Below are 24,173 nucleotides of genomic sequence, written 5' to 3' on the forward strand. Positions count from 1 at the left end.
TGCAATTTAATGCATAAGGAGTTTTGTTATAGTAAGAGGAGCATACAGTTTGACATTATTGTTAGAGCCTTGTACAACAGCATGGGTCCTTTCATTAGTTCATGAGAGGAGTGCCCTCAGTATCTTGTTTTAAGATATGTGACTATATTTCTACAGCATGCCACGCAGTTCCCATTGTTTGACTGATAACTGAAAACTACAAATTAGTGTGCCAGGTGAATAGACTGTGCTGGATAAGATTTACCTGCTTCATAAATCATCTTTCAGTGTAAACTTAAATTATTTAATAGGATTAGTGTTATTTGTACAGTTTCTGTATAATTTTCATAACAACATGCCCTGTTGGCATACCATGTTTAGCGCTCATTTGTTACCAGAGCTTTTTTCTTTGCTGAGAAGCTAAAATGCCATTACAGTTCCACTTTGATTCCCTTTTTAAATCATATCATGTAAATATAACTTGAAAAGTGAGATAAGTCAGCATACCACTGAGCAGCCAAGATTTAGAGGAGTACATATACCAGGATAATGGGATACTGATGTCTAGTCTTTATGGTAAGTGTAACTAGTTGTATGTTTATTGTGCAGACTGAAAAACGTGTGCTCGGTTTGGGGGGAAGGGGGCAGTACATAGAGGTCATGAGCTAGCTATGGAGAAAAGAATTGTGAGAGTGAGAGATTGCCTTACAGAATATTGGAAATGGCCATGCAGTCTGTAATTAGTTGTTCTTTTGGATACAGTAGGTATAATTCTGACCTTTTCCTGAAATGCTCATGGCTGTAGAAGAAACATTCATTGAAAGTGTCAGCTCTCCAGTTCATTACTTTAAAAGGCAGGCTGTGGCTCTGTTGATGTTAACCTGTTTGTGAATTAATCTGTTTCTTCTGGTGTTTCTGACATGAAAGCATACTTTTGTGCAACAGTGATTATCTTTTTGATTTTGTGAAATTTCCTCGTAATTTTGCTGTTCACTGTACAAATTAGGAACAGATTGCTAGAGTATGTTATTTGTTATTTTCTTGAATGGATAGAGTTGCACATTTATCCTTGCAGCATTGTAAATGTATTTTCACTTTCTCTATGAATAAAGTGTCAAGTTTTTAAAAATTTGTTGAAAACTGCAGTGTTTATCCTTCAAAATGGAGTAGGCTACCTTTGTAATATTCATTCATGTGAAAGTTAAGGAATTTGTAAATGTTAACAAAATAAAAAGTGGTATTACTTGCTAAAGTTAAAAGTGGTAGGAGAGTAAAAAGGCAGGAAGAAACTAATTTCAAGATGAAAGTTTATCAAACATACTGAAATGATGAAACCTTCCTTTTGTAGTGAGCAACTTAACACTACAGGCACAATGTGCTTTGTTAAAGGTCAGTGCTAAATAACATTTTATAGTTCTGCAAAGTTTAACTTCTAGGATCCAGAACTGCTTTTAGGTATGCAAGAAAGTTTCATAGGAGTTACAACACAATGTAGTCGCGTGACCATTCCTTGCTTATACTCACCCTCAGACTTTGCCCTGTTTCTCAAGGATGGCCAGGCAAGTTACTCCCAAGTAAATTTGAAGGCTATCCAATCTGTCATCCTGGATGTTCTTCATGTTTCACTGTTTCTGTCATCACACTTGCGTTATCGTAGCCTTCAGTCGGCCCGAATACCAGAGACTTAGTATTTCTGCGTCGGTTGCTGTTGCTCCAGGTCTGACGTCAGGTCGTCAGGGGGATAAAAACAGGCAGCCGACACCATTACATCAGTCTTTCTTGCCAATGAGCCCAAAGCAGAAACAGTTCACATGAGTGCCAGTCGGCCGCTAGCTGAGTTTTCGTTTCCGAATTGAATTATCCTGAAGTCTTCTAAAGCTACGTACCCCGTTAAGTATCTTTTTTCTTGCTGTAACCGATGTCAGAAAAAGTTAACAATTTTTCTTGCTTTAACCGATGTCAGAAAAAGTTAGCAATTGTCTTGCCTGTGGAAAGCAAATACCACACTGAGATTTCGATTCTTACTGCATCACCTGTCTAGGCCCAGACCACGACGTACCTCGCTGTCAGTTTTGTGTCTTGTTCAACACCCAAACTATTTGTCGTTGGGCCCTTGTTGTCGCTAAATACTTTCATTCTCGATCTCTGTATTCCAAAATGGCTCCTTTAAGCCATCCAACAACCGATCTTCCAAAAAAATAAGGATAAAGACAATGACAGACTGCACAGGTCCAAAACTGACAATGACGCTTCCATTAAGCTAGTCGCCAGTTCGCCGGTACTCAGTGAGGAGCTTTCGCAGCCCCTGATGCCCACTTCGATGGATTTGCAGGCCCCTACCGAGACCCGTTTGGAGTCCAGTGTGCCGTGTGACTCTTCTTCAACTACTGAACCTGCGGATGTCTCTACCTTGGATGGGTCTGGAGCCGCTGAGCAGGCACCAGCTTCTGAAGAGGTTCTTCTCACTGCCGATATTAGATACAAACCGGTGACTTCTTTTTTTATCTTCAGTTTTGTCTAAAACTACCGAGTTTCTAAAGCCAAGAGTTTGCGCTACGCCTGAAAAACTGACGACCCAAACTCATGCACCTGCTTCCTTGCCACAACATCAAATGCTTAAAATGGCAGAAGACATTATTATGCTGATTAGGAGAAGTCAGCCTTCCCCTGCTAAGAGAAAAAGAGACCTGTCCCCAGCAACTTTAACAGACCAAGAGTCCAACGACTCTGAGGTATCTGATTATGAAGACATGCCTTTATCTGCTTATGAGGAGTCAGATGCCGAGGAATCCATTCCTTCTGCCTCTCCCCCAGAGGATTTTTCTTTTGGTGAAACCTTGCATATTTAAGAGAGCATTTCCACTGGGAATGCCAAGACTGTCCTCAGTCCAAAAAGAGACTTGGAGAATTTCTAGATTTGCCACAACATAGGCGTTTAGCACTACCCCCAGTTCTTGATGCTGTGGATGATGTCTTTATGGAATCCAGTTTAACTCCTGATACCTTACCCCCTGCTCCTAGGAAACCGGACAGGTACTACAGAGTCCTTGACTCTCACAAATTCCTTTTCAAAAATCCTACTGCTGACCCAGAGGTCATCTCCCAGAGGCCTAAAGGTATCAAAGCAACTACAGCTAAGAATCCCACCCCTGCGGACAGGGATTCCAGAGCTTTAGACAGATGGGGTAAGAAAGTATACACCTCTGCAACTCTCGCCATTAGGGCTTTGAATTGCCAGTTTCACATGCTGAAGTACCAACAACATATTAATGAACTTATTAAGCAAAAAATAGCTACCTTTACAGGCTGTGCAGAAAATAAAGAATTACAAGAACTTATGCATTCTGCAAGCCAAGTCAGCAAGCATACTTTGCAATGTGGCTTTGATGCCCTAGAAGCATCTTGCAGGGCAGCAGTCACTGGTTCTGTACTGAGAAGGCATGCTTGGCTTAAGCAGCAAATCTTGCCAGACCATGTCAAATCAAAATTACTAGATGCTCCTTTGAACAATGACAATCTGTTTGGCACCAAAGCAGAAGAGGTTCTTAAAAAGATAGAAGAAAAAAGCTAAATCTATGCAGACAAAGACTTCTTGCAAATACAGCCTCCTAGATTAAGTAGGCATTGCCCCTCGAAACATTGGTCCTTTCCAGCCCCCTCATGGCCATCTCAAACTAGATCCATGGGAAACAGACCCCCCCCCCAGACTACAGTCTCAGGGTATGCAGAGATCTAAGCAATGGAGTGCCTCCACTTCAAAAACAGGGAGTGCTAAGCCAGCCCCTACAGAAAGAATTCACAATGACTTCTCAACTCGACTCCCCACCTCTGTCCAACTGCTTGCGCCCCTAGGAGGAAAACTCATCCATCATGCAAAAAAATGGACTTCCATCACCAAGGACCGATGGGTCCTCAGCATTGTATCCTAGGGGTACAAATTTTACTTCCACTCACTGTCAACCCCAAAAGGGTTCCCAGACCTTCCTTCAAACCAGGGGGCAGAGGCACAAAACCAAGTTTAATCCGTGCTCTCTACAAGGGCAATTCAACCTGTTCCTGCAGAACAGATAGGTCAAGGGCTCTATTCCAGACTTTTCCTGGTACCCAGAAAAGAGGGCACTTGGCGCCCAATCCTAGATATTTCCATTCTAAACACCTTCCTGGTGGTATCAAAATTCAAAATGCTCACCCTGCAGCAGCTTCTTCCAGTACTGGCCAAAGATGCCTGGTTATCCACCCTAGACTTAAAAGAAGCCTATCTGCACATCCCTATCAGGGACTCTTGCAGGAAATATCTACACTTCAGGGTAGGCTCTATGCATTATCAGTTCTCTGCACTTCCCTTTGGCTTATCAACTGCTGCCAGAGTATTCACAAAATGTCTGGCTCCAGCCATTGCCTACTGCAGAGAGAAATTCAAATGTACCCGTACTTGAACAACTATCTGATTAAGGCAGACAGTCAGGAAATGCTGTTGCAGCACCTGACATTTGTAAACAACCTTCTAATCTCCCTGGAGTACACCATCAACAAAAAGAAATCAAAACTAGTCTCCAATCAAAAGAATGTATTCCTGGGAGCAAGCTTGGACACAGCATCCCAGATGGCATTCCTTACTCCAGAAAAACAAGCCTATCTGACAGACTACTTCACTCAAATGACCACCAGAACCCAGCTATCTGCAAGGAAAATCCTGCAGGCCCTAGGGTTCATGGCCTCATGTATCCTACTAATTCCATATGCCAGACTGCATATGAGGAAACTTCAGTGGTACTTAAAAAGTCTTTGGTGCCAACATTCTCGGGACCTGGAAACTGTCATTCCTATCATACCTTGTCTAAGGACAGAGTTTCTTTGCTGGGCAGCAGCATGCAACCACAACAAGGGACTTCCCTTTACTCAACCCCACGCCTCCCAGACCCTAACCACAGACCCATTAGACTATGCCTGGGGGGGCACACCTGGACGACAAGTGTATTCAGGGCCATGGGACCCCAAGTCAAATTCATCTGCACATCGACCAAAAAGAGATGCTAGCTGTTCAGCATGCTGTAACAGCTTTCAGATCCCTGCTTTCACCAGGACACCTGCTAATAAAAACAGACAACACCACAGTTATGCGGTACATCAAAAAGCAGGGGAGAACTCACTCTTACTCACTCTGCAGACTAACCATGGCCCTGTGAAACATGGCCTTGGGCATGCAGGTTCATCTGCAAGCTCAGTTCCCATCAGGCAAATAAAACTCACTGGCAGATGACTTGAGCAGAAATCTACTAGACCCACATGAGTGGCATTTAGAGCTCAGCACCTTCAGCCTTCTAATCCAGAAATGGGGGACCCCAGAGGTGGACCTCTTTGCCTCCCCCTGCAATCACCAACTCAGCAAATTCTGCACCAGGACACCTCACAGCAGGGCCTGGAAAGTGAATGCCCTATCCTTCAAGTGGGAAAACCTCTCAATCAATGGATTTCCCCTTCTGCCCCTTCTCTCAAGAATATTACTCAAGATAAGGCAGGACAGAGCAATGACAATCCTGATTGCCCTGGACTTGCCACGCCAGCACTGGTACCCACTACTGCGCAGCTTGTCACTGGTGCCACCTTGGCACCTACCCCAGAGCCCAACCCCCCTCACTCAGCAGGGGGGACAGATCTTGCATCCGCAACTGCAAACCATGAATCTTGCAGTCTGGGTTATTCCTTGAATCCCCCCCGGTGACCAGACTAAGCAAGCAGGTGCTGGACGTCATTCTTGAAGCCAGAAGACCCAGTACAAGGAAATCCTATGCTGATAAGATGAAAAGGTATTGCTCCTGGATTCAGTCTAAAGGAAAGGACACAGCACTGCCCTCCCTACCTCTAATCCTGGATTACCTAGCAGATCTACTCCACAGAGGCCTTTCTTTCTCCTCCATTAAGATCCATGCCTCTGCCATCTCAGCTCATTACAACACTGAGCCACCTCTCTTCTCTCACCCTCTCATCAAACAGTTCCTGAAAGGGGCAAAAAACTTAAGGCTACCAAGGAGAGCACCCACCCCTGCTTGGGACCTTAACTTTGTACTGGAAATGCTCACGCTTACCCCACTTTGAGCCTGCAGCATCAGCAGAGTTAAAAATTCCTCTCTTGGAAAACAGCCTTGCTTCTGGCCATCACTTCAACTAGAAGAGTGTCTGAGCTGCAAGCACTTATGACTGTGGAACCCTTCATTATTTTTCATCCTGACAGGGTCTCCCTCAGGACTAATCCTTCCTTTAAGCCTAAAGTGGTGTCCAGGGTGGCTCTCACCCAATCTATCCATTTGCCAACTTTCTTCCCTAATCCTAAAAATAAAGGGGAAAGGATCCTGCACTCCTTGGACATGCATGGACAGCTCAGATTCTACCTGGATAGGACTAAGCCCTTCAGGAACTCTGACCAGTTACTACTTAGTTTTGCACCAGGCCAATGCCATTTCAAACAGACAGTTTCCAAATGGATAGCATACTGTATCAATTTCTGCTATAGACACCATGGAAAACCAACCCCTCAGGGGGTCAGAACACATTCCACTAGGGCAACCTCTCCTCTACAGCATTCCTCAGGGGAGTCCCTACCAGGAACATTCTGGAAGCTGCTACCTGGAGTTCTGTACACACATTCACAAAGCATTGTCACCTGCCTATCTTTTCCAGATCCAGGGCTGGTTTTACAACAGCAATCCTGCAGGGCATACTAGCCAGCCCAAACTCTTCTTGACTGCCTTCACCCCTTCTTCAGCTTTGGGAATCAACCCAAGTATGATGACTGCAACAGTGAAACACGAAGAACATAGTGTAGATGTTCGAGTGTATTAACTGTTGCAGTCCTGGTTTCCCTCCCTCCAGCCCCCTTCTCCCTCTCTCTCTCCTCTCTGTGTATTACTCTCCCCTTTCAGGGGTATTGGTATTGATAGTTACTTTTTACTGCTGGTGAGCTTCCCACCATAGCTTAGCTCCCTATTGGGAGGCTCCTGACATTTGGGGCAAGAAAAACTGATGTAATGGCCTCAGCTGCCTGTTTTTATACCCCCGATGACCTGACATCAGTCCTGGAGTGACAGCAACTGACGCAGAAATGTTAAGTCTCTGGTATTCGGGCTGACTGAGGGCTACCTGCAGGCAGATAACCCAAGTGTGATGACTGCAGCAGTGAATACACTCGAACATCTACATTTGTGGTAAGTGTACACAACTGTACTTTTGCTATGGAGATTGCTGATTCTCACTGTAAAATTTAGGAGAGTTATAGAAATTATTGGCAGTAAAAGATGCCAAGTCCACATTTCTTTGTTACCAGGTAAACCCCCTGGACATGTGCCCTTTTTCAGGATTGACCTGGCACTATCTGGCAAAGTGACTACTTCAGTGTTTCAGCTAGCCGAATCCTTTGTGGAAGTGAGGTACAACCACCATGCACAGCTGTTGCACCTCTCCCTTTGGCTTTCAAGCCAGGCACTCTTTGGACAATTTAGGCCTAAGACAAAAAAAAAACAACTTTGAACCACCCTTAATTGCTGTCTAAATGTTGGCCTTTCCTGGTTGACCCTTACCCTGGTGATGGGAATGAAGAGCCTAATTGGCCAGGCGGAAGCTGATGCTTGACAGGCAGCAGGAGGAATGGGCGATAAAAAAAAAAAAAAAATCTGTAAAACGCACCCACAGACTGCTGCATTTACATGCAATAACAAAAATCCTCACTACCCTGTACAGTTTATGCTGCAGTATGGAGTAAGGGAGTGCTTTCTAAATCAGAGATGCTTTGCATAGTATGCAAGATGTCAGAATACCATGCTTCATGCTTAATGTATTTTTTTGTAGGTTCATAGGTGTGTACTAGGCTAAGGGCCCTGGAGCCTTTACAAGCCTAGCCCAAAAAATTTGCCCAGGCACTGTGCCACTCGATGTTAGTTCACAGTGCCCCTATCCATTAGGGCAACTGGAATGATCACTGGAGTGAACTTTGTTACCCATCCACTTGTCAAGATTTCTCTTGAAGAGGAACTGCTTTACATGAATGGGAAGCTTATTCCAGAGTATGGGCAGACTCTGGGAGATGAACCTGTCCCTCCATCATATTCTGTTAATTGTGGAAATGAGGTTGTGATCTCTGGAGTGTGTGGCGTGGAGGGATTGGGATTTCTTTAGGTGTAGCATTTCAAGTAGGGCTGGGTCAGACATGGCTTTGTAAGTCAAGCAGAGATCACCTCTAAGTAGGCAATAAGAGACTGAGAACAGATGAAGTTTCTTGAGTCTGTCCATATAGGACATGTGTTTAAGGCCTAGGATTCTTTTTGTGAGGTACTTTTGTGGCCTCTCCAGCTGTTGTAGGTGTCTGGTCAGGTACATGCCAAATGGGGCGTTATATTAGATGATTGGTCTAATGAGGGATGAGTAGAGAGGGATGATGACCTGTTTCTTCCTGGATGCGAAACCTTTGGTTATAAGATGTGCCACATAGAAGGACTTTCTGACCACAGTAGCAATGTGGTGGTTGAAGGATGAGGTGGCTGTCGGCCTGGGTGTTCAGATCTCTTATGGCCCCTTCAGCATTCAGGGAACTGAGCTTTTTTTCCACAGGGGATGATAACACATTTTTTGACATTAAGCTTCAGGCCATGGTTCTGACACCAGTCATTGGTCTCAGAGAGGCTCTTTTGTAGGATGTCTGCATCACTTGGGGTGTAGATAATGACTCTAGCTTGCAGTCATCAGTGAACTTGGTGAGCCAGAGTCCTTCTGTGTTGACATCGACTTCTGAGAAATAGATGCCAAACAGGAGAGGGCCCAGGACTGAGCCTTGTGGGACTCCACTTGTTGACTGGTGGACAGTTTGACTTGGAATCCGCAACTTTCACTCTGTGTGTCCTGTCTGTGAGCCAGTTTGCAACCCACCTAGTGATGTAAGGATTGATGCCTAGTTTGGTGAGTTTATCAATGATACCTGAGTGGGGAATGGTATCAAAGGCCTTGGCCAGGTCGAGATGGGCTGTATGCACTGCCTTACCTTCATGTACAGCCTTGGTGACTGCCTCAAAGAAGTTATCCAGGCTCAGCAGGCAGGATCTCCCCTTGACAAAGCCAAACTGTGTGGGGTCAAGAGTTTGGAGATTGCCTATATCTTTGTTATGCAGGTCCATGATGATGCGCTCCATAGCTTTGCATACCAGACTCATCAGGCTAATGGGGTGATAGTTCACAAGGTCTGAAGTTGCTCCCCCCTTTATGGAGCGGGATAACTGTAGCAGTGCCCCATGCCTTGGGGAACTAGCCTGAGGTAAGGCTGTGATTTAACAGGACACACACATGTGGTGCCAGTTCATTTTGTAGCTCATGTAGGATGCATCCAGGGATATTATCAGGTCCCATGGATGCTGTATTCTTGGCTTTGGACAATGCAGCTTTTACCTGTGCCACAGAAATTGTGGGTGCCAAGCTTTCTTCTGGTATTGTGATAGGACACTTTGGGGGGGGGGGGCAGGTAAAGCTGGCACTGAATCTGTCGGCCAGTATGTTGGCTATATCTGTTGGCTCAGTATAGGAGGTGCCATTGTGCAGTAACTCAGAGAAAATTTGAGTATTGCCTTTGAGGTTTTTGATATAGCTATAGAAGGCTTTGTGGTTGTTTTAGTGTCAGCCGCAATTCTGCCTTCATAGCTGCATTTAGAGGATTTGATAAGGATCTCAGCTTTTTGTTGAGAATGATAAGGGAGGTTTTCCAGTCTTGTGACTTCATTTTTTTCTGCAACAGTTTCTTCCTTCTGTTATAGAGTTTATTGATGGCTGGCGACCACCAGATTGGCTTCCTTTTTTTGGAGGAGAGCGTCTTAGTTCTATTTGGTATGGCAAGGTCCATGCATTTGTGTGTACATGTTCGATGTTTTCTTTTTTTCTTCTTCTTAATTTACTAACTTGGTCATTGTAGTGAATTATTGTTTGTCGGTCTGTCTGCCTTTTAAAATCTTCACGTCTCCTGCAATGTGTCCTGTCTTATTCACAATGAAAACCATGTTTTCTCTTCTAGTAAAAAAGAATAAAGATGTCTCCCTGCGTGTATTCTAGCACTGTACAAATGAACCAGGTAACATTGAAAGAACTATAGCCTTTCTAATGAGTTATACAGCAAATGCAGTATATTTTTATGAAGTTGATTAATGCAAAAGTATTCAAACAAGCTAACAGAACAAGCAGATATAGACAGAATATGGGTAAAAAGATTGAAGGGAAGGCTGCAACAGACAGAATGGGGAAACTGCAGATTAGGCAAGTAAAGCTTTGAATACTGTAAACACCTATTTTTTGTTCAGTCAGGGTGCCTGTCTTGTTGAACCTAATCAAAGAAAAATAGGTGGTTTTAATGATTTAACCGCAGCAAGATTTTTGCAGGAAAAGTAAAAGTTTCACAGAATAATTTGTAAGAATAGAATGGAATTCAAAAAGCATGTCTTGTTAATAACATGAATCAAGGAACCCTCAAAAATTAGAGGCAAAAAAAGAGAAATGTATATAGAGTTACAGGAATAGTACTTCAGAAAAGTAACTGATTGCAGCAACTCTAACTCTGAAATAATATGGCTATTTGGTAGGAATCCAGTTTGGATGTTTTCATGGAACAGTACCAAAGACCTTTTTAGATAAGATCCTAAAAAGCAGAAATTTAAATATAAACCAGGTCAGTTGTAAAGTTTGTACCTGGAAGTTTAATGAGAGTTGAACTTGTGCACTGTGGATAAGTAACATTGTCCATGACTTTTGTAGAATAAGGAAATTATTCAGCATTGGTTGAAATAGCCTGTGTGTTTCTTTTTTTCTCTTTTCTTTCTTTTCTTTTGGGACAAGTCATTTTTAATTGTGCAGTTTTTGTGCATATGACCATTTAATATGTTTTCTTTTTTATGTCTTTTGGACCTAATGGTTTTGTGGGATATGAGGGTGGAGACTGCTATTTGGGGGAAGAGGATGACTGCTAACAAGGCTTTGCTGTAGACTGTTTCCAGTTTAGACTAGTTTTCTGTATATAGTTTAGAAAGCACTTATTAAAGCTTCTGTCATCAAAAGTTTTTTGCATTGTGTATTTTGTATACAGCGACTTAGTACCAACCTGGCATAAACTGTTCTTTGAAGTCATGTTTTATCTAGCCTGATAAAACTCTTTATTTACTGCACACACAGCTCAAAGTAAATTGAATCTTCTTTTTCTTACTTGTAATAGACTTATTACTCATGTTTAAACTTGGATCTCCTTAAGAGAGTCAGTCTTCATTAACCTTTAGGACTTAAGCATGCAAATTACTTTCCTGGGCTACATCCAGACTACTTTTACACCTCCTTCTCTTGATATCCTGCACCTATCTCCTCCTTTTTCCAGTTTCTCCCCACCATCAAACATGTTTGATTGGATCCCAAATGGTACCTGACTACACTCTAAATAATCTTTGAGATTTGCTCTTTATTTCTACCTGGGTCTTGAATATAGATTATCAACTACCTTTATTGATATTTTTTTTTTGCATAATAAAAGTACTTTTTGTTAGTTAAGTGCTTTCTCCCTCTCTTTAGTTGTCCCCACATTGCATTGATGAGGATCTTTTATTTCCTTAGGGCTTAGTTCCTTTTCTGCCATCATAGCTTTATCCTGTAATAAGTGAGACTGACTGAGAAATTACTCATGCTAGCAGGTAGGATAAATGTGTGTATTGTTTTGGACCACAACATTTGGTTGAGTGATGTAATATTTTGGGTCTATATTAGAACATCGAAGTTTCAAAACTTCGAATGTTCTAATATCGACCCCTATTCCGCAAAAGCTGAAAACATCAAACATACAGAACAGCAAATTTTTTCCTAGGGAAAAAATTTGCTGTTCCAAAACACACACACAACACAAGCACACCAAACAAACAGCAATCCACACACATACACCTAAAATCTTACACCTAACCCTACACTAAACTATACATACACCACTAACTATCCACTTACCTTAACCCTAACCCTAAGGTCTGTCACTATCGCACACTCACCTCACCCTAACTCACCTACCCTGCCCTAACCCTCACGTCCATACAATCGCACACTTACCTGACCCGCGCCCTAACCCTAACCTAACCCACGCTCAATCGCACACTTACCTGAACCCGACCCGTAGCTTTCCACCACAGCACTGAAAATACCAAAGCAACAGAAACGGACAACCGAATCCTTTCCCCTAGGAAAAAGTTTGGTTTTCTGTAGCTTTGATATTTTCAGCTTTCGCTGAATAGGGGTCGATATAAGAACATTCGAAGTTTTGAAACTTCAATGTTCTAATATAGACCCAATATTTTTACAAGCTATTTAAAATGGCTCACAAGGGCAGTTAGCTTAGTACTAAAACTATGAGGCTAGGCTTATAAATACCCTCGGGCAGATAGCCTAGTACCTACCTATGAACCTATCTTCAAGAGAAACCTTGACGAGTGGATGGGTAACAGAAAATACCCCCCTGGGATCACTTCATTGGCTCTGCTTGACAGAGGATCAGTTAATTAATCAATGGGGCAGCGAAAGCCGCCACACTCTAGCTAGGCTTATAAATGCCCTCGGGCAGATAGCCTAGTACCTACCTATGAATACCACAACAAGGAGAAACAAACAGCACCAAAAAAAATACTAAGTACATGCCCTAATAGTAACTCAAACAACTCAAAGAAGGCACTGTGGAGGTACAAAAGTGTAGAAATAATCACTGGAATGCCAAAGGACTTAAAAATGAAAAATGTTTATGCAAACAAAACACCACATAAATGCATTAACTGAATCACCACGTTTTCATCCTATCTTCAGGACGTCATCAGATACTGAGCTGTCTATAATCATTTATACCCTTAACAATCAACCCTAAATGCAAATTAAAAACAATTATCACTAGTACTTCCAGTTAACAGCTACTCATTTAAAAAGGCATACACATAATCTTCATAACATACCAAATATCCCGTACAAGACAATTGAGCTTGTACAAAAATATAAAAATATATATACCTAGTCCGTAATGCTAATTCACGGCTAAAAGATAAACAACAGTATTGAATAATACTTTAAAAAGCTATTAAAAATAACCGTCGTAAACATCTTAAATAAACTTTTAAATGTGCATTTTTACAAGGTTTAATGAGTTGACTTTGAGGTGATAAAGAACCTAACTTTATGTAATTTTGTTAGAGCTTCAGGTCAACAAAAAGTTCCAACAGCACACCTGTACTGCAGGTTCTGTTAGTATTTTCAGAGAACAGACAAAGGTGAGTCTCTATCTTTTCTCATCTTTCCTGCTAGCTTTCCAATGAAGCCTTACTATTCTGTAACTGAGCAGTTGTTTAAGAAACCTTTCTTTCTTAATTTGGACTTGTCTATTAAAAAATTGTTCATTAAGTCCACATGTGACAGATTTGTTAAAGTCAAAGTCATACCACCTTCTGTAGTTGCAGATGTTTAAATTATAACTAGGAGGTGTCTCCTGTACATTTTTCTCCCATTTGATGTTTGGTGAGCTCTGATTCAGGTCCAGTATTTTCAGATTTATTTGTGCATATTTCAGATTTGAGGTGTCTTTTGCACCCTCTCCAGTCCCTGATTTTTGTGCCATTGATTTTCAGAGAGACATGAATGTGTATCTGATGTGAGTGCTAATGTTTTCTTCTGGTCCTAACTATTCAATGAGTTTTGCTCTTCATATGCCAGAATGCCATCATGTTGGTTCACACGTGGCCCCATTACATTATAGGTTCTCAGTATCCATCTCAATAGAGTTGGGTTGTCCAACACTGGGCCCTCTTCCTTTAATGCCTGTCATTGGTACCACTCTGGATTTAGGGGGTCCAGCTGAACAGTGATTTTCTTTTTGAATGATTCTCAAAGGTATTTTTAAAAGTTTCAGTCACTAATGAGCTGTGAATGAGGCTGTACAAAAAGTAGCAAGGAATTGTATGATATAAGGTAATGCTGTGAAAATTGCATGTAGAATATGAATTTAAAGACATGGAAAGAATTGTATTGAGAAATTAATATTTGCAAATTAAGTCTTATTTCTTGTAGTATTTTGAACCAAGCAGAAAATGAAGTGCTAGTGGAAGCAAAGGCATTATTCTTCTCAAAACTGATTGTGTACATGACAGTTATAATTTGTTATTATACCATGACCCCCCCAAAACGTACACGCTGATTGGCCAGCGTGCACATTGTAAATCGAGTTATACTAATGGAAAAAGGTCCGGTCGCCCGGACTTTTTTCCATTAGTATAACTCTACTTTTAAAACACTGTCTCGCTATGTTAAATGGGTTTAACATAGCGAGACAGCTTTAAAATAAGCAACGGAGATCTCCGTTGCTTATTTTAAAGCTGTCTCGCTATGCTAAACCCATTTAACATAGCAGACAGTTTAAAAAGCAACGGAGAAAGCAAGATCTCTGTTGCTTTTTACTGTTTCGCTATGTTAAATGGGTTTAACATAGCGAGACAGTTTTAAAATAAGCAATGGACATCTCCTTGCTTATTTTAACTGTCTCGCTATGTTAAACCCATTTAACATAAAAAAAAAAAGCAACGGAGATCTTGCTTTCTCCGCTTTTGCCCAACTCTGATGTACTGCACAGGCATGCAGTACATCAGAACTGCTGCGGATGCCAGACATCTGCGGAAGGGCAGTAAACAGGCATTATACTATGCCATTATTTAAGAAAAGTAATAGTTTATTTTCTTAAATAATGTCATGAGTATAATAGCAATAACCACTTCTGGGTGTGGGTAATGCTGTATTTACCACGGTTGGCTTTGTTTGGTACCTCGGGCTTCGCCCTCGGGACCAAACCACGCCAACCGTGGGTAAATCCAGCATTACCCACACCCAGGCAAGGGTTATTGCTATATTAGCCTTTGAAACAGCTGGAGGTACTGCTTCTGAAAGTTAAACCCTGTGGCAGTTCACGTTTGTGGAACAGTTATGTACTACAGTAAATAAAGCTGTATCTAAGCAATGGTGCATGTTCTGAATTAAAAAAAAAAAAAAAAACATGTATGCTTTGGAACTTGCTGGCTGAAAGTGTGGTGAACTATGTTCTTAGCGTGAAAAATTTTTGTACAGAATATGTGAAGAGCAAGGAGGTAGCAAACAAAACAGGGGTTGTGCAGAAGGAGAATTGCAAAAAGGCACCACTAGATGGTGTTGTTGCTAAATACAGAAAATAGATTAAAAACTTGCTTTTTTGTTTGGGAAAACAAAGCAGCAAATGTGCATGTGTGAGTATAACCACAAAAAGTAAGCAAGTATAGGAAAATATGAAAGAGAAATGGAAGGCCAGCAAAATGAAGTGAAAATATTTTTCACAAAATATGTGGCTGCCTTCATAAAAGAACTGGAAGGAAGAAAGAAAAAGTGATTTGAGAAAACTCTTGAAAAAGATAAAAGAAATGTTCTTATTCCCAATGTAGGACAATATTCTAAGCAAGTATTGGACCTAAAAGAATAATTCAAAACAACCAGAAAATGTTTAAGGCATCCAAGAATTTTGTATATGAAATGAAAAATGGCAATAGAATTAAAGAGGGGGCACAGATAGGTTGTGTGTCTACTGCAAACTTGAGTAAAAATGATATATGGAAGAAAGGGGGGGGGGGTAGCGATGTTTTTTTTTTTTTTTTTAAGATTAAAAAAATGGTGTCAGCAACAAGACAAATCTGTGTTCTGTACTACAGCACAGAAAGGCGAATGCTGTGCTGGCAATGTTCCTTTATGGGGTAAAGGAGTTGGCGATGTCTGCTGTCGGAGAGAACAGTGGTCATAGTTGTGGCACTACTGGAACATGTCCTTGGTGTGCATCTTCAAACCATCCCCCTGAAGAGAGGTAAGCCAGGGAAGCCTGATTTCTCTCTCTCCTTTGTGCTGATTTTGTTTCTACTAGGGATTTTACCCTACAGAACATCTACTGCACAGAGTATCCTGAAGTAACATGTAATAGTTTCATGGCTTCTCAAAGCTGCAGTCATGGAAGTGAAGACTGAGCTATAATGGGGGGGGGGCAGATGGTGTGGGTATAGGTTATTATTATTTGACTTAAGTAGAGTACTGTATAGGAAATGTTTGTTGAATTTGTCTGTAACGTCCCTATCTTCGCTACAGGAAATGACTTTTGGTTGGCCTCAAAGATGTTCTGAGAAGGTACTTAATGACTCGCGTTGTGTGGCTATTACACATGACACACTGTCCAAGCTGTTTTTCACAAGGGTAGAGAAATGCTGACCTCAGCTGGGGACACTGTTTGTATGTAGATAGAACAACATTTGAACCCCATGGGCATACCCTTCAGTAACAATAGCAGCTGTTTAGAGTTAGATTTTTCACAGGCCTGGTTGTTAAGGGAGTCTAGCTTGGCAACAGAAATTACTTTGGGATAGCCTCAAATATATTTTAAGAAGCCCCTTGGTGACTCACATTGGGGTGACTGCTGCAGATAGGAGATTGCCCAGGCTTTTTCCTATAGAGGTAGAGAAATGTTGATGTTTTCTGGCAGAGGAACTTGTGGATCAACTCTTTTCCCTTGCATGACTATTGTGGTTTGGAAGTTTGCTCCTTACCTTGGAGTTGGCAACAGAGGTTAAAGAGTCACCGTAATAACTTGATATGTTAGCAACAGTTTAAGTTCTGAGGATCTTAGGGTTCTTTTTGGTACATACCATTGGATGAGATTTGATAGCAAGGATGTCTTTGGTGGATGGTGAAGTATTTTGTATGGTTTGAGTAGCTGGGAGAGGAAAATGTGTTGAGGAGGTTCAACCCAGTTGAGGGTATTCAGCACTGCACAGTGATGGGGTAGTTTGGGAGGCTGCAGGCAAATTTGCTAATTTTGCTGTAGATACTTTTTAGTTTGTGTTTGGTGGAAGAGTTGAGATTTGTGAATATTGTTGAGACATATAGGTAGGTAGGAAGGTGAAGGTAGGTGGCATCTTTTTTTTTTTTTTTTAATATGATCACTTAGCAGGTGCTTTACTCCATTAAAGCGAGCCTAGTTTGCAGTGCGTCTTTTTGGCTGCAGTCTCAATGTACATCAGTGATAACTCCTAGTAATTTTGTATTGGTGAGGCTTTAAATTGTTGTGTTGTTTGAGGAGATAATGTTATCGTTAGTGTTGTTTTGATTTATGTTTTTGGGAATGAATAGGATTAGTTTGGTTTTATTGGGGTTTAAGAGCAATTAAGATTCATTTAAGCAGTTTTCTATTCACTGTGAAAGTTGCCTGTGTGACAGTTTCTAAGGTAGGAATATTTGAGGTTGAAGAAACTAAAGTTGAATCATCAGCATATTGTATTATGTTGGCAAGTTTTGATTCCTTGTGCATATCATTAATGAAGATATTGAAAAGTATTGGCCCAAGTATCAATCCTTGGGGACTGCCGTAGTGAGTGGAAGGAAGGCTGGGTGTGATTGTTTCGGTAGTTGGTGAGCCAGTTAATTGAGGGAGTTGTGTAAGATTTAATATATGGAGGAGTAGTTGATGTGAGACCATGTCAAAAGACTTTTGACAAGTCCTGGAAAAGTTTGGAGATAAAATTACCTGAGTTTGTACTTTGAGTAGTGGTACCTAGGAAATATAGTATGGCAGTTTCAGTGCTGTGGTAGGGTCAATAGCCATGTTGTATAAAGGAAAATAATTATCAAGTAGTAAGGTTAGAAGTTGCTGATATATGCATCTTTCAAGTATTTTGGAGAGGAGAGGAAGGATTGCTGTATTGTGATAGTCTGACAGATCATAGGCGTTTACTATGATAACAACCATATGGGCCTTTTTAAGTCTAGCCATGCATCCCAAATCTTTGACAAGTTCTGATACCCTTGATAAGTGTAACCATGGGCCTGGGAGATGAACCATTTACAGGTTACCTGTGTCCATTAGAGACATAGATGCCAAACCAGGGAAGAATTTTCAGTTTCCCATCCAGTTGTCCAAGTTGCACTTGAATTGGGTTAGGGAGGAACTCTGCTTCACATGGATGGGGAGCCTGTTCCATAGATGGGGGTACTCTGTGGGATACATAACTATCAGTCCAGCAGGTCCTAGTTATATCACAGACAAGGTGTAAGTTTTTAGACTGGGTAATTCTGGTGCTGTTTGTTTTGTAGATATGCAGGAGGTCCATCAGAATGGGGTTTGACAGTGCCCTGTATGCCAGCATAGATCTCCCCTCAAAAGCCTGTAGGAGACAGAATACAGAGATAGGACTGTGAGGCGATCTGCATAGGACATATTACTTACAAAGTGAGGAGCCTCTGTGGACATTTCCAATTGTTGGATATGCCTGGTTAGGTACGTACCAAAGGTGGCACTGTACTTAATGACAGGTCTGATGAATGCCGAATACAGTGGAACAATGATTTCCTTGGAATTGGATGCCATACTTTTGTTTATAAGTTGTGCAACATAGAATGATTTCCTCACCACTGTAGACACATGATGATCAAAGGCTAGATTTCTATCTATGTGTGTCCCTAAGTCCCTGACTATTGGGTCATCTTTAAGGGGTGTATTGTCAATATGATAGTTACCAGGGATGGATGACTTCCCAAAGGATACAGTTATGCATTTATTGGCATTTAGTTTTAGTCCATGGCTCTGGCACCAGTTGTTTTCTGTGTCAGCCCCTCCTGGAGAACATTTGTGTCAGTGTGAGATTCAGTGACAACTCCTAATTTGCAATCATCTGCAAATTTAGTCAGCTAGAGAGTTCTGCAAATGTGTCACATTTGTGTAGTGTATTATGAGGGAAGCTTTCCATAAGGCAGGGATATCGTTTTCTGCAATGAATCTATTAATTAAGATAGATACAAGGTAGCAAATTGTGTCAGCGGCTGTACTAAGGTATAAGGATGGCAGGTTGTCAGGACCTAGTGTTGTGGGTTTCAGTTTTTTGATGGTATTTGGATGGTTGTTAGGTTGAGTTGGTGGTGTGGAGCTATGATCGGGGGGGGGGGGCAGGTGGTGTGGGTATAGGTTATTATTATTTGACTTAAGTAGAGTACTGTATATGAAATGTTTGTTGAATTTGTCTGTAACTTCCCTTCTGGTTTCAGATGGGAAAATATTCGGGGAGTTTTTTCTGCCTGGTTTTAGGAGGTTGTTTAAATTTTGCCAAAATCTTGTAGGGTTTTGTGAATGTGTGGTCTGGTTTGTTGAGAAAGTTATTTTTATTGTAATTAACTTGTGCTTTTGCATGGTTTCTGAGGGACTGATATGTATCTAGGTAGGATCGCTCCTAGTTTTGTGTCACTGTTTATAGGCATTGTCTCAGTCTCTCATGACTTGTTTAGTTTGAAGGGGATAGAATTTATTTTCACTCTTTTGTATCTTGGTGAGGCTTGGTGGTTGAGTATGGTTAAGAAAGAGCTATTTTAGTGACAGACAGCTTCATCTAGATACAGATATTTCAGGGGTTCCCAGTCACATTGTGTAAGTGTGCCATTAAATATGTATTTATTAAAATTGGTTAAGTTTCTCACAGAGTTGAAGTTTAAGGGTTTGGGGGCTTGTACTATTCTCTGTTGATGTAGGTTGGGTGACAATCATTGAGAGTCTGTGTGAGGGTGCTGGCTGGCTTAATTTTTTTCAGGATTGGTTGAGAGTACTCAGTCCAGATTTTTTGGGATACTTTGTCAAATCAGGTTGGTTGTTGCTCATCTAAGTGAAATGACAAAGGTTAATATTATGCAAAGCAGAATTAGGTTTGTTAGAGGTCCAGTCTATGTTAAAGTCTCCGAGCAAGATGGTTTTTTGGTTGGAAGTACATGATAAAGAGCCAGGTGTATATTTGGTACTATTGACATTTTTGAAGGAAGATACAGGTGGGTATAATGATTATGGATTTCTGATTGTTTGGGTGGAGTTTGGCTACTCGTATTTCTTCATTGCTATGTTGTGGAATAGTTGGGAGGTGGGCATGGATTTGTAAAGTGGTTAGAAAGATGATAGCTATGCCCCCATCCCATTTACCTATTTGTTCTTTCCTAATGTTGGCATAACTGGAAGGAATGAGTTCCTCCCTAACCCAATTCAAGTGCAACTTGCACAATTGGATGGGAACCTGGAAACTGATCCCTGGTTTGGCACCTATGTCTGTAATGCAAATTGGTAACCTGTAAATGATTCATCTCCCAGGCCCCTGCTTACACTTATCAAGGGTATCAGAACTTGTCAGAGATTTAGGATGCATGGCTAGGCTTAAAAAGGCCCCTGTGGTCATTCGCCTAGTAAACACCTATGAACCTATTTCTAAATCTTTAATTTCAATTGTTAACCAGATTTCAGTGATGCATAAGATGTGAGGTTAATGGATTTCAATTCAAGCATGAAGGTCTGATATATAATCTCAACTCCCAAATCATCTTTAATAAGATATTTGTAGGCTGAAGAAGGAACACAAGGATGTTCTTCATCTCACATTGCTGCAGTCCTTACATATGGGTAGTCCGCTGTCCTCGGTCGGCCCGAATACCAAAGTATTAGGCTGACGTCGGTCAAGGCGCTTAAAACTGACATCAGGACGTCAGGGTACAAAAGCGCATGACCGACGTCATATCCTCAGTCTTTTTTGCCGCATGGTCCGATGCAGAAGCAGCGTTGCAAGTGCCGTTCGGCGTTCTGAAATTTTTCGAGTTCGGAGTTTCAGACCGAATCCAAGTTGGCTAAGTACCCCGTTGGGGAATATTTTGTTTTTTCTTGCCTCAGTGTATTACCGGATGTCAGAAAAAGTGAATAATTGTATTTCTTGTGGGAAACAGATACCGCATAGGGATTACCATTCTTTGTGCATTCCTTGTTTGGGGCCTGAGCACGGCGTAGTCAGGTGTCGCTTTTGTGCTAGGTTTAATAAGCGCACTATTAAGCGAAGGTTAGATTGTGCTAGGCTGGTCTTGTAAGCGGTGCAATTATAATATGCCGTCGGATACTCCGCCCGCTTCCAAGAAGCGCAAAGACAAAGCGGTTAAACCCAGGCATGATGAGTCGTCCGTTCGGACGCCGGTTCTTAGAGGTTTCAGTGGAACCGGTGGTTCCGATGGAGGCTTCTCTGGAGTCTCAGGGGGAGACTTTAATTTTGCAGGATGTGGCCTCTCAAGAGGCAGGTCAGGCTGAAGGGGCTTCTCAGGTTTCTGTACTCCCCTCCCTTCCCAGGGGTTAGGCCCTCTCCTTCTGTTTCCAAGGCTTCTTCCAGAGGCAGGCCAGGTTTAGCTTCTGCTGGTGTCAGTCCTAGTTCAGCAGGGTCTGTGCCTAAGAAGCACATGCTTAAAATGGCAGAAGATTTGATTACTCTGATTAGAGGTTCTATGCCCTCCTGATAAGAGGCCTAGGGTGGAGCCAGAGTTGGAAGGTTTTGAACAGGCTTCGATGATTCAGAGTCTTGACTGAAGACTTGCAGGAGTACACTCCTTATTCTGATTCTGATGCAGAAGATTCCACTCCTTCTGCTTCTCCTCCAGAGGATTTTTCTTTTCAGAGACACTTCATTCTATGAGGGAACATTTTAAGTGGGAAGGTCAGGACTTCTCTGATTCACGGAAAAGGCTTAGGGAATTTTTGTTTTACCTCAACATAGGCCCTTAGCTATACCCCTGTTCTGGATGTTGTGCAAGATGTATTTTCAGAGGCCTCACTTAATCCTGATTCTCTGCCCCTGCCTGTTAAACCGGATAGGTATTACAGGGTGCCTGAGGCTCATAAATATCTCTATAAGAGTCCTAGGGCGGACCCAGAAACTGTTAGTCAGGGACCTAAGGGTGTCAAGGCCTCTGTTGTTAAGAATCCGGTTCCTCTAGATAAAGAGGCCAGAGCTTTGGATAGATGGGGAAAGAAGGTCTATACATCTTCTACCTTAGCTATGAGGGCTTTGAATTGCCAGTTTCATATGTTGAAATATCAAAATTTTCTTCTTTCAAGAATTGAAATCTAAGGTGGATGCTCTTGCAGAAGGCATTGACTGTAAAGAATTACAAGATTTGGTGCATGTCTCTGAACAGGTGGGTAAGCATTCTTTGCAGTGTGGTTTTGATGCTTTGCAGGCCTCTTCTAGGGTGGCTGCCACTGGTTCAGTTCTTCGCAGGCACGCCTGGCTTAAGGATCAGAATTTATCTGACCATGTTAAGACAAGGATTTTGGATGCTCCTTTGCAGTCTGAAGTGTTGTTTGGTCCACCTGTGGAGTCAGTCTTGAAGAAATTGGAAGACAAGGCTAAGTCTATGCAGACTGTTAAAGATTTTTTGCAAGTTCAGCCTCCAAAGTTTAGTAGAAATTGGCCTGCTAAGGGGTGGACGTATCCTTCTTCTGATTCTCAGTCTAGGGGTAGATCTAGACGTGGTAGGGGCAGAGCTCAGAGTTCCTTCAGACCTAGAACATGGAGTTCACCTGCACAGTCTTCGAGTGAGGGCAGGGGCCAGTCCTTTCGTAAACAGGCCCAATGACCTACCTTTTCAGCTGCCAGATCCTTCATGCCTGGCAGCACCTTTGGGAGGACGGTTGGCACTCTTCAAAGAAAATTGGATTTTAATTACCCAAGACAAATGGTATTGGATATCATACACCAAGGTTACAAGTTTTATTTCCATACCTTACCTCCTTTCAAAGGCATGCCAGACGTTCCTCCTCAGCAAAGACTAGAGGCTCACAAACAGATTTCTCTACTACTTCAAATAGGAGCTATACAACCGGTCCCTCTGCCAGAAGTGGGCCTAGGATTTTATTCTCGCCTGTTTCTAGTACCAAAGAAAGGGAACACGTGGAGACCAATTTTGGATTTATCTATCCTCAACACATATCTGGACATTCCCAAGTTCAAAATGTTGACGTTACAACAGCTTTTACCTCTACTGGGCAAAGATCACTGGATGGTGACTCTGGATCTCAAGGAGGCTTATCTTCATGTTCCTATCAGGCCCTGTTGCAGGAAGTATCTGCGTTTTCGGGCTAGGACTTTTCATTATCAGTTCTCTGCATTGCCCTTTGGCTTATCTACTGCGCCCAGAGTGTTCACAAAGGTTCTGGCTCCAGTGGTAGCTTTCTTCAGGCTAAGAAGAATACAAATCTATCCTTATTTGGACGATTGCCTGATTCTGGCTCAAGGAAAGGACGAACTTCTTCATCATTTACAGTATGTGATGGCAGTGTTAAGATGCCTAGGGTATTCTGTGAACGAAATAAAGTCCAGTCTAGTACCCTCTCAGGACATGTGCTTTCTGGGTGTGAGACTGAATACAGCATCCCAGATGGCCTTTTTGACCCCGGACAAACAACAGAATCTTTCTCTTTACTTCCAACAGTTGTCTCATCAGTCCAGGCTGACTGCAAGGACAGTCCTTCAAGCCTTGGGTTTCATGGCATCTTGTATTCTGGTACTTCCCAATGCCAAACTGCATATGAGGAAGCTACAATGGTATCTCAAAAATGTATGGACGCAACACTGCCAAGATTTGGACACTGTCATTCAGATAATACCTTGCATTCAAAAGGAATTTTTGTGGTGGGCTCAGGAATGTCACCTAAACAAGGGACTCTCTGTGACCCGACCAGAGGCGAGTCAGATTCTAACGACAGATGCCTCAGACAAAGCTTGGGGAGCTCATCTAAATGGAAAATGGGTACAAGACACGTGGCCTGCCAGACTTCAACATTTGCATATCAACTTGAAGGAGATGTTAGCAGTCCAATTTGCATTGATAGCTTTCAAGGATTTACTTCTTCCAGGGCAGGTGTTGATTCAAACAGACAACACAACTGTCATGTGGTACATCAACAAGCAAGGGGGGACACATTCTTATCCTCTATGCAGACAAGCAATGATTTTGTGGGAGACTGCTCTCAGTTTACAGCTACATCTTCAGGCAAGGTTTCTGCCAGGAGCACAGAACTCCTTAGCAGATGTGTTGAGCAGACAAATTATGGATCCCCACGAGTGGAAATTGGATCCTCGTGTATTTCAACAATTGACAGTGTTATGGGGAACTCCAGACATAGATCTGTTCGCTTCTCCACTAAATTACCAGCTGCCAAAGTTTTGCACAAAAAGGTTTCATCCCACAGCTTGGAAAGTGGATGCTCTCTCATTCAATTGGAGCAATCTTCACGTGTATGCCTTTCCACCACTGCCTCTCCTCCCAAA

The 24,173-nt window shown here is 42.0% G+C and overlaps 1 protein-coding gene across 1 annotated transcript in view; it reads left to right on the forward strand.

The window, feature by feature from the left end:
* The window catches only part of LOC122792978 (arf-GAP with GTPase, ANK repeat and PH domain-containing protein 1-like), a 2,685,441-nt gene that overhangs the window by 931,841 nt on the left and 1,729,427 nt on the right, over positions 1 to 24,173 (forward strand). The gene's annotated exons all lie outside the window — the stretch shown is intronic.

This window comes from Protopterus annectens, chromosome 2.part0 (genome assembly GCF_019279795.1).
Source record: "Protopterus annectens isolate FY-2018-M chromosome 2.part0, PAN1.0, whole genome shotgun sequence".
Classification (NCBI taxonomy): Eukaryota; Metazoa; Chordata; order Ceratodontiformes; family Protopteridae; genus Protopterus; species Protopterus annectens.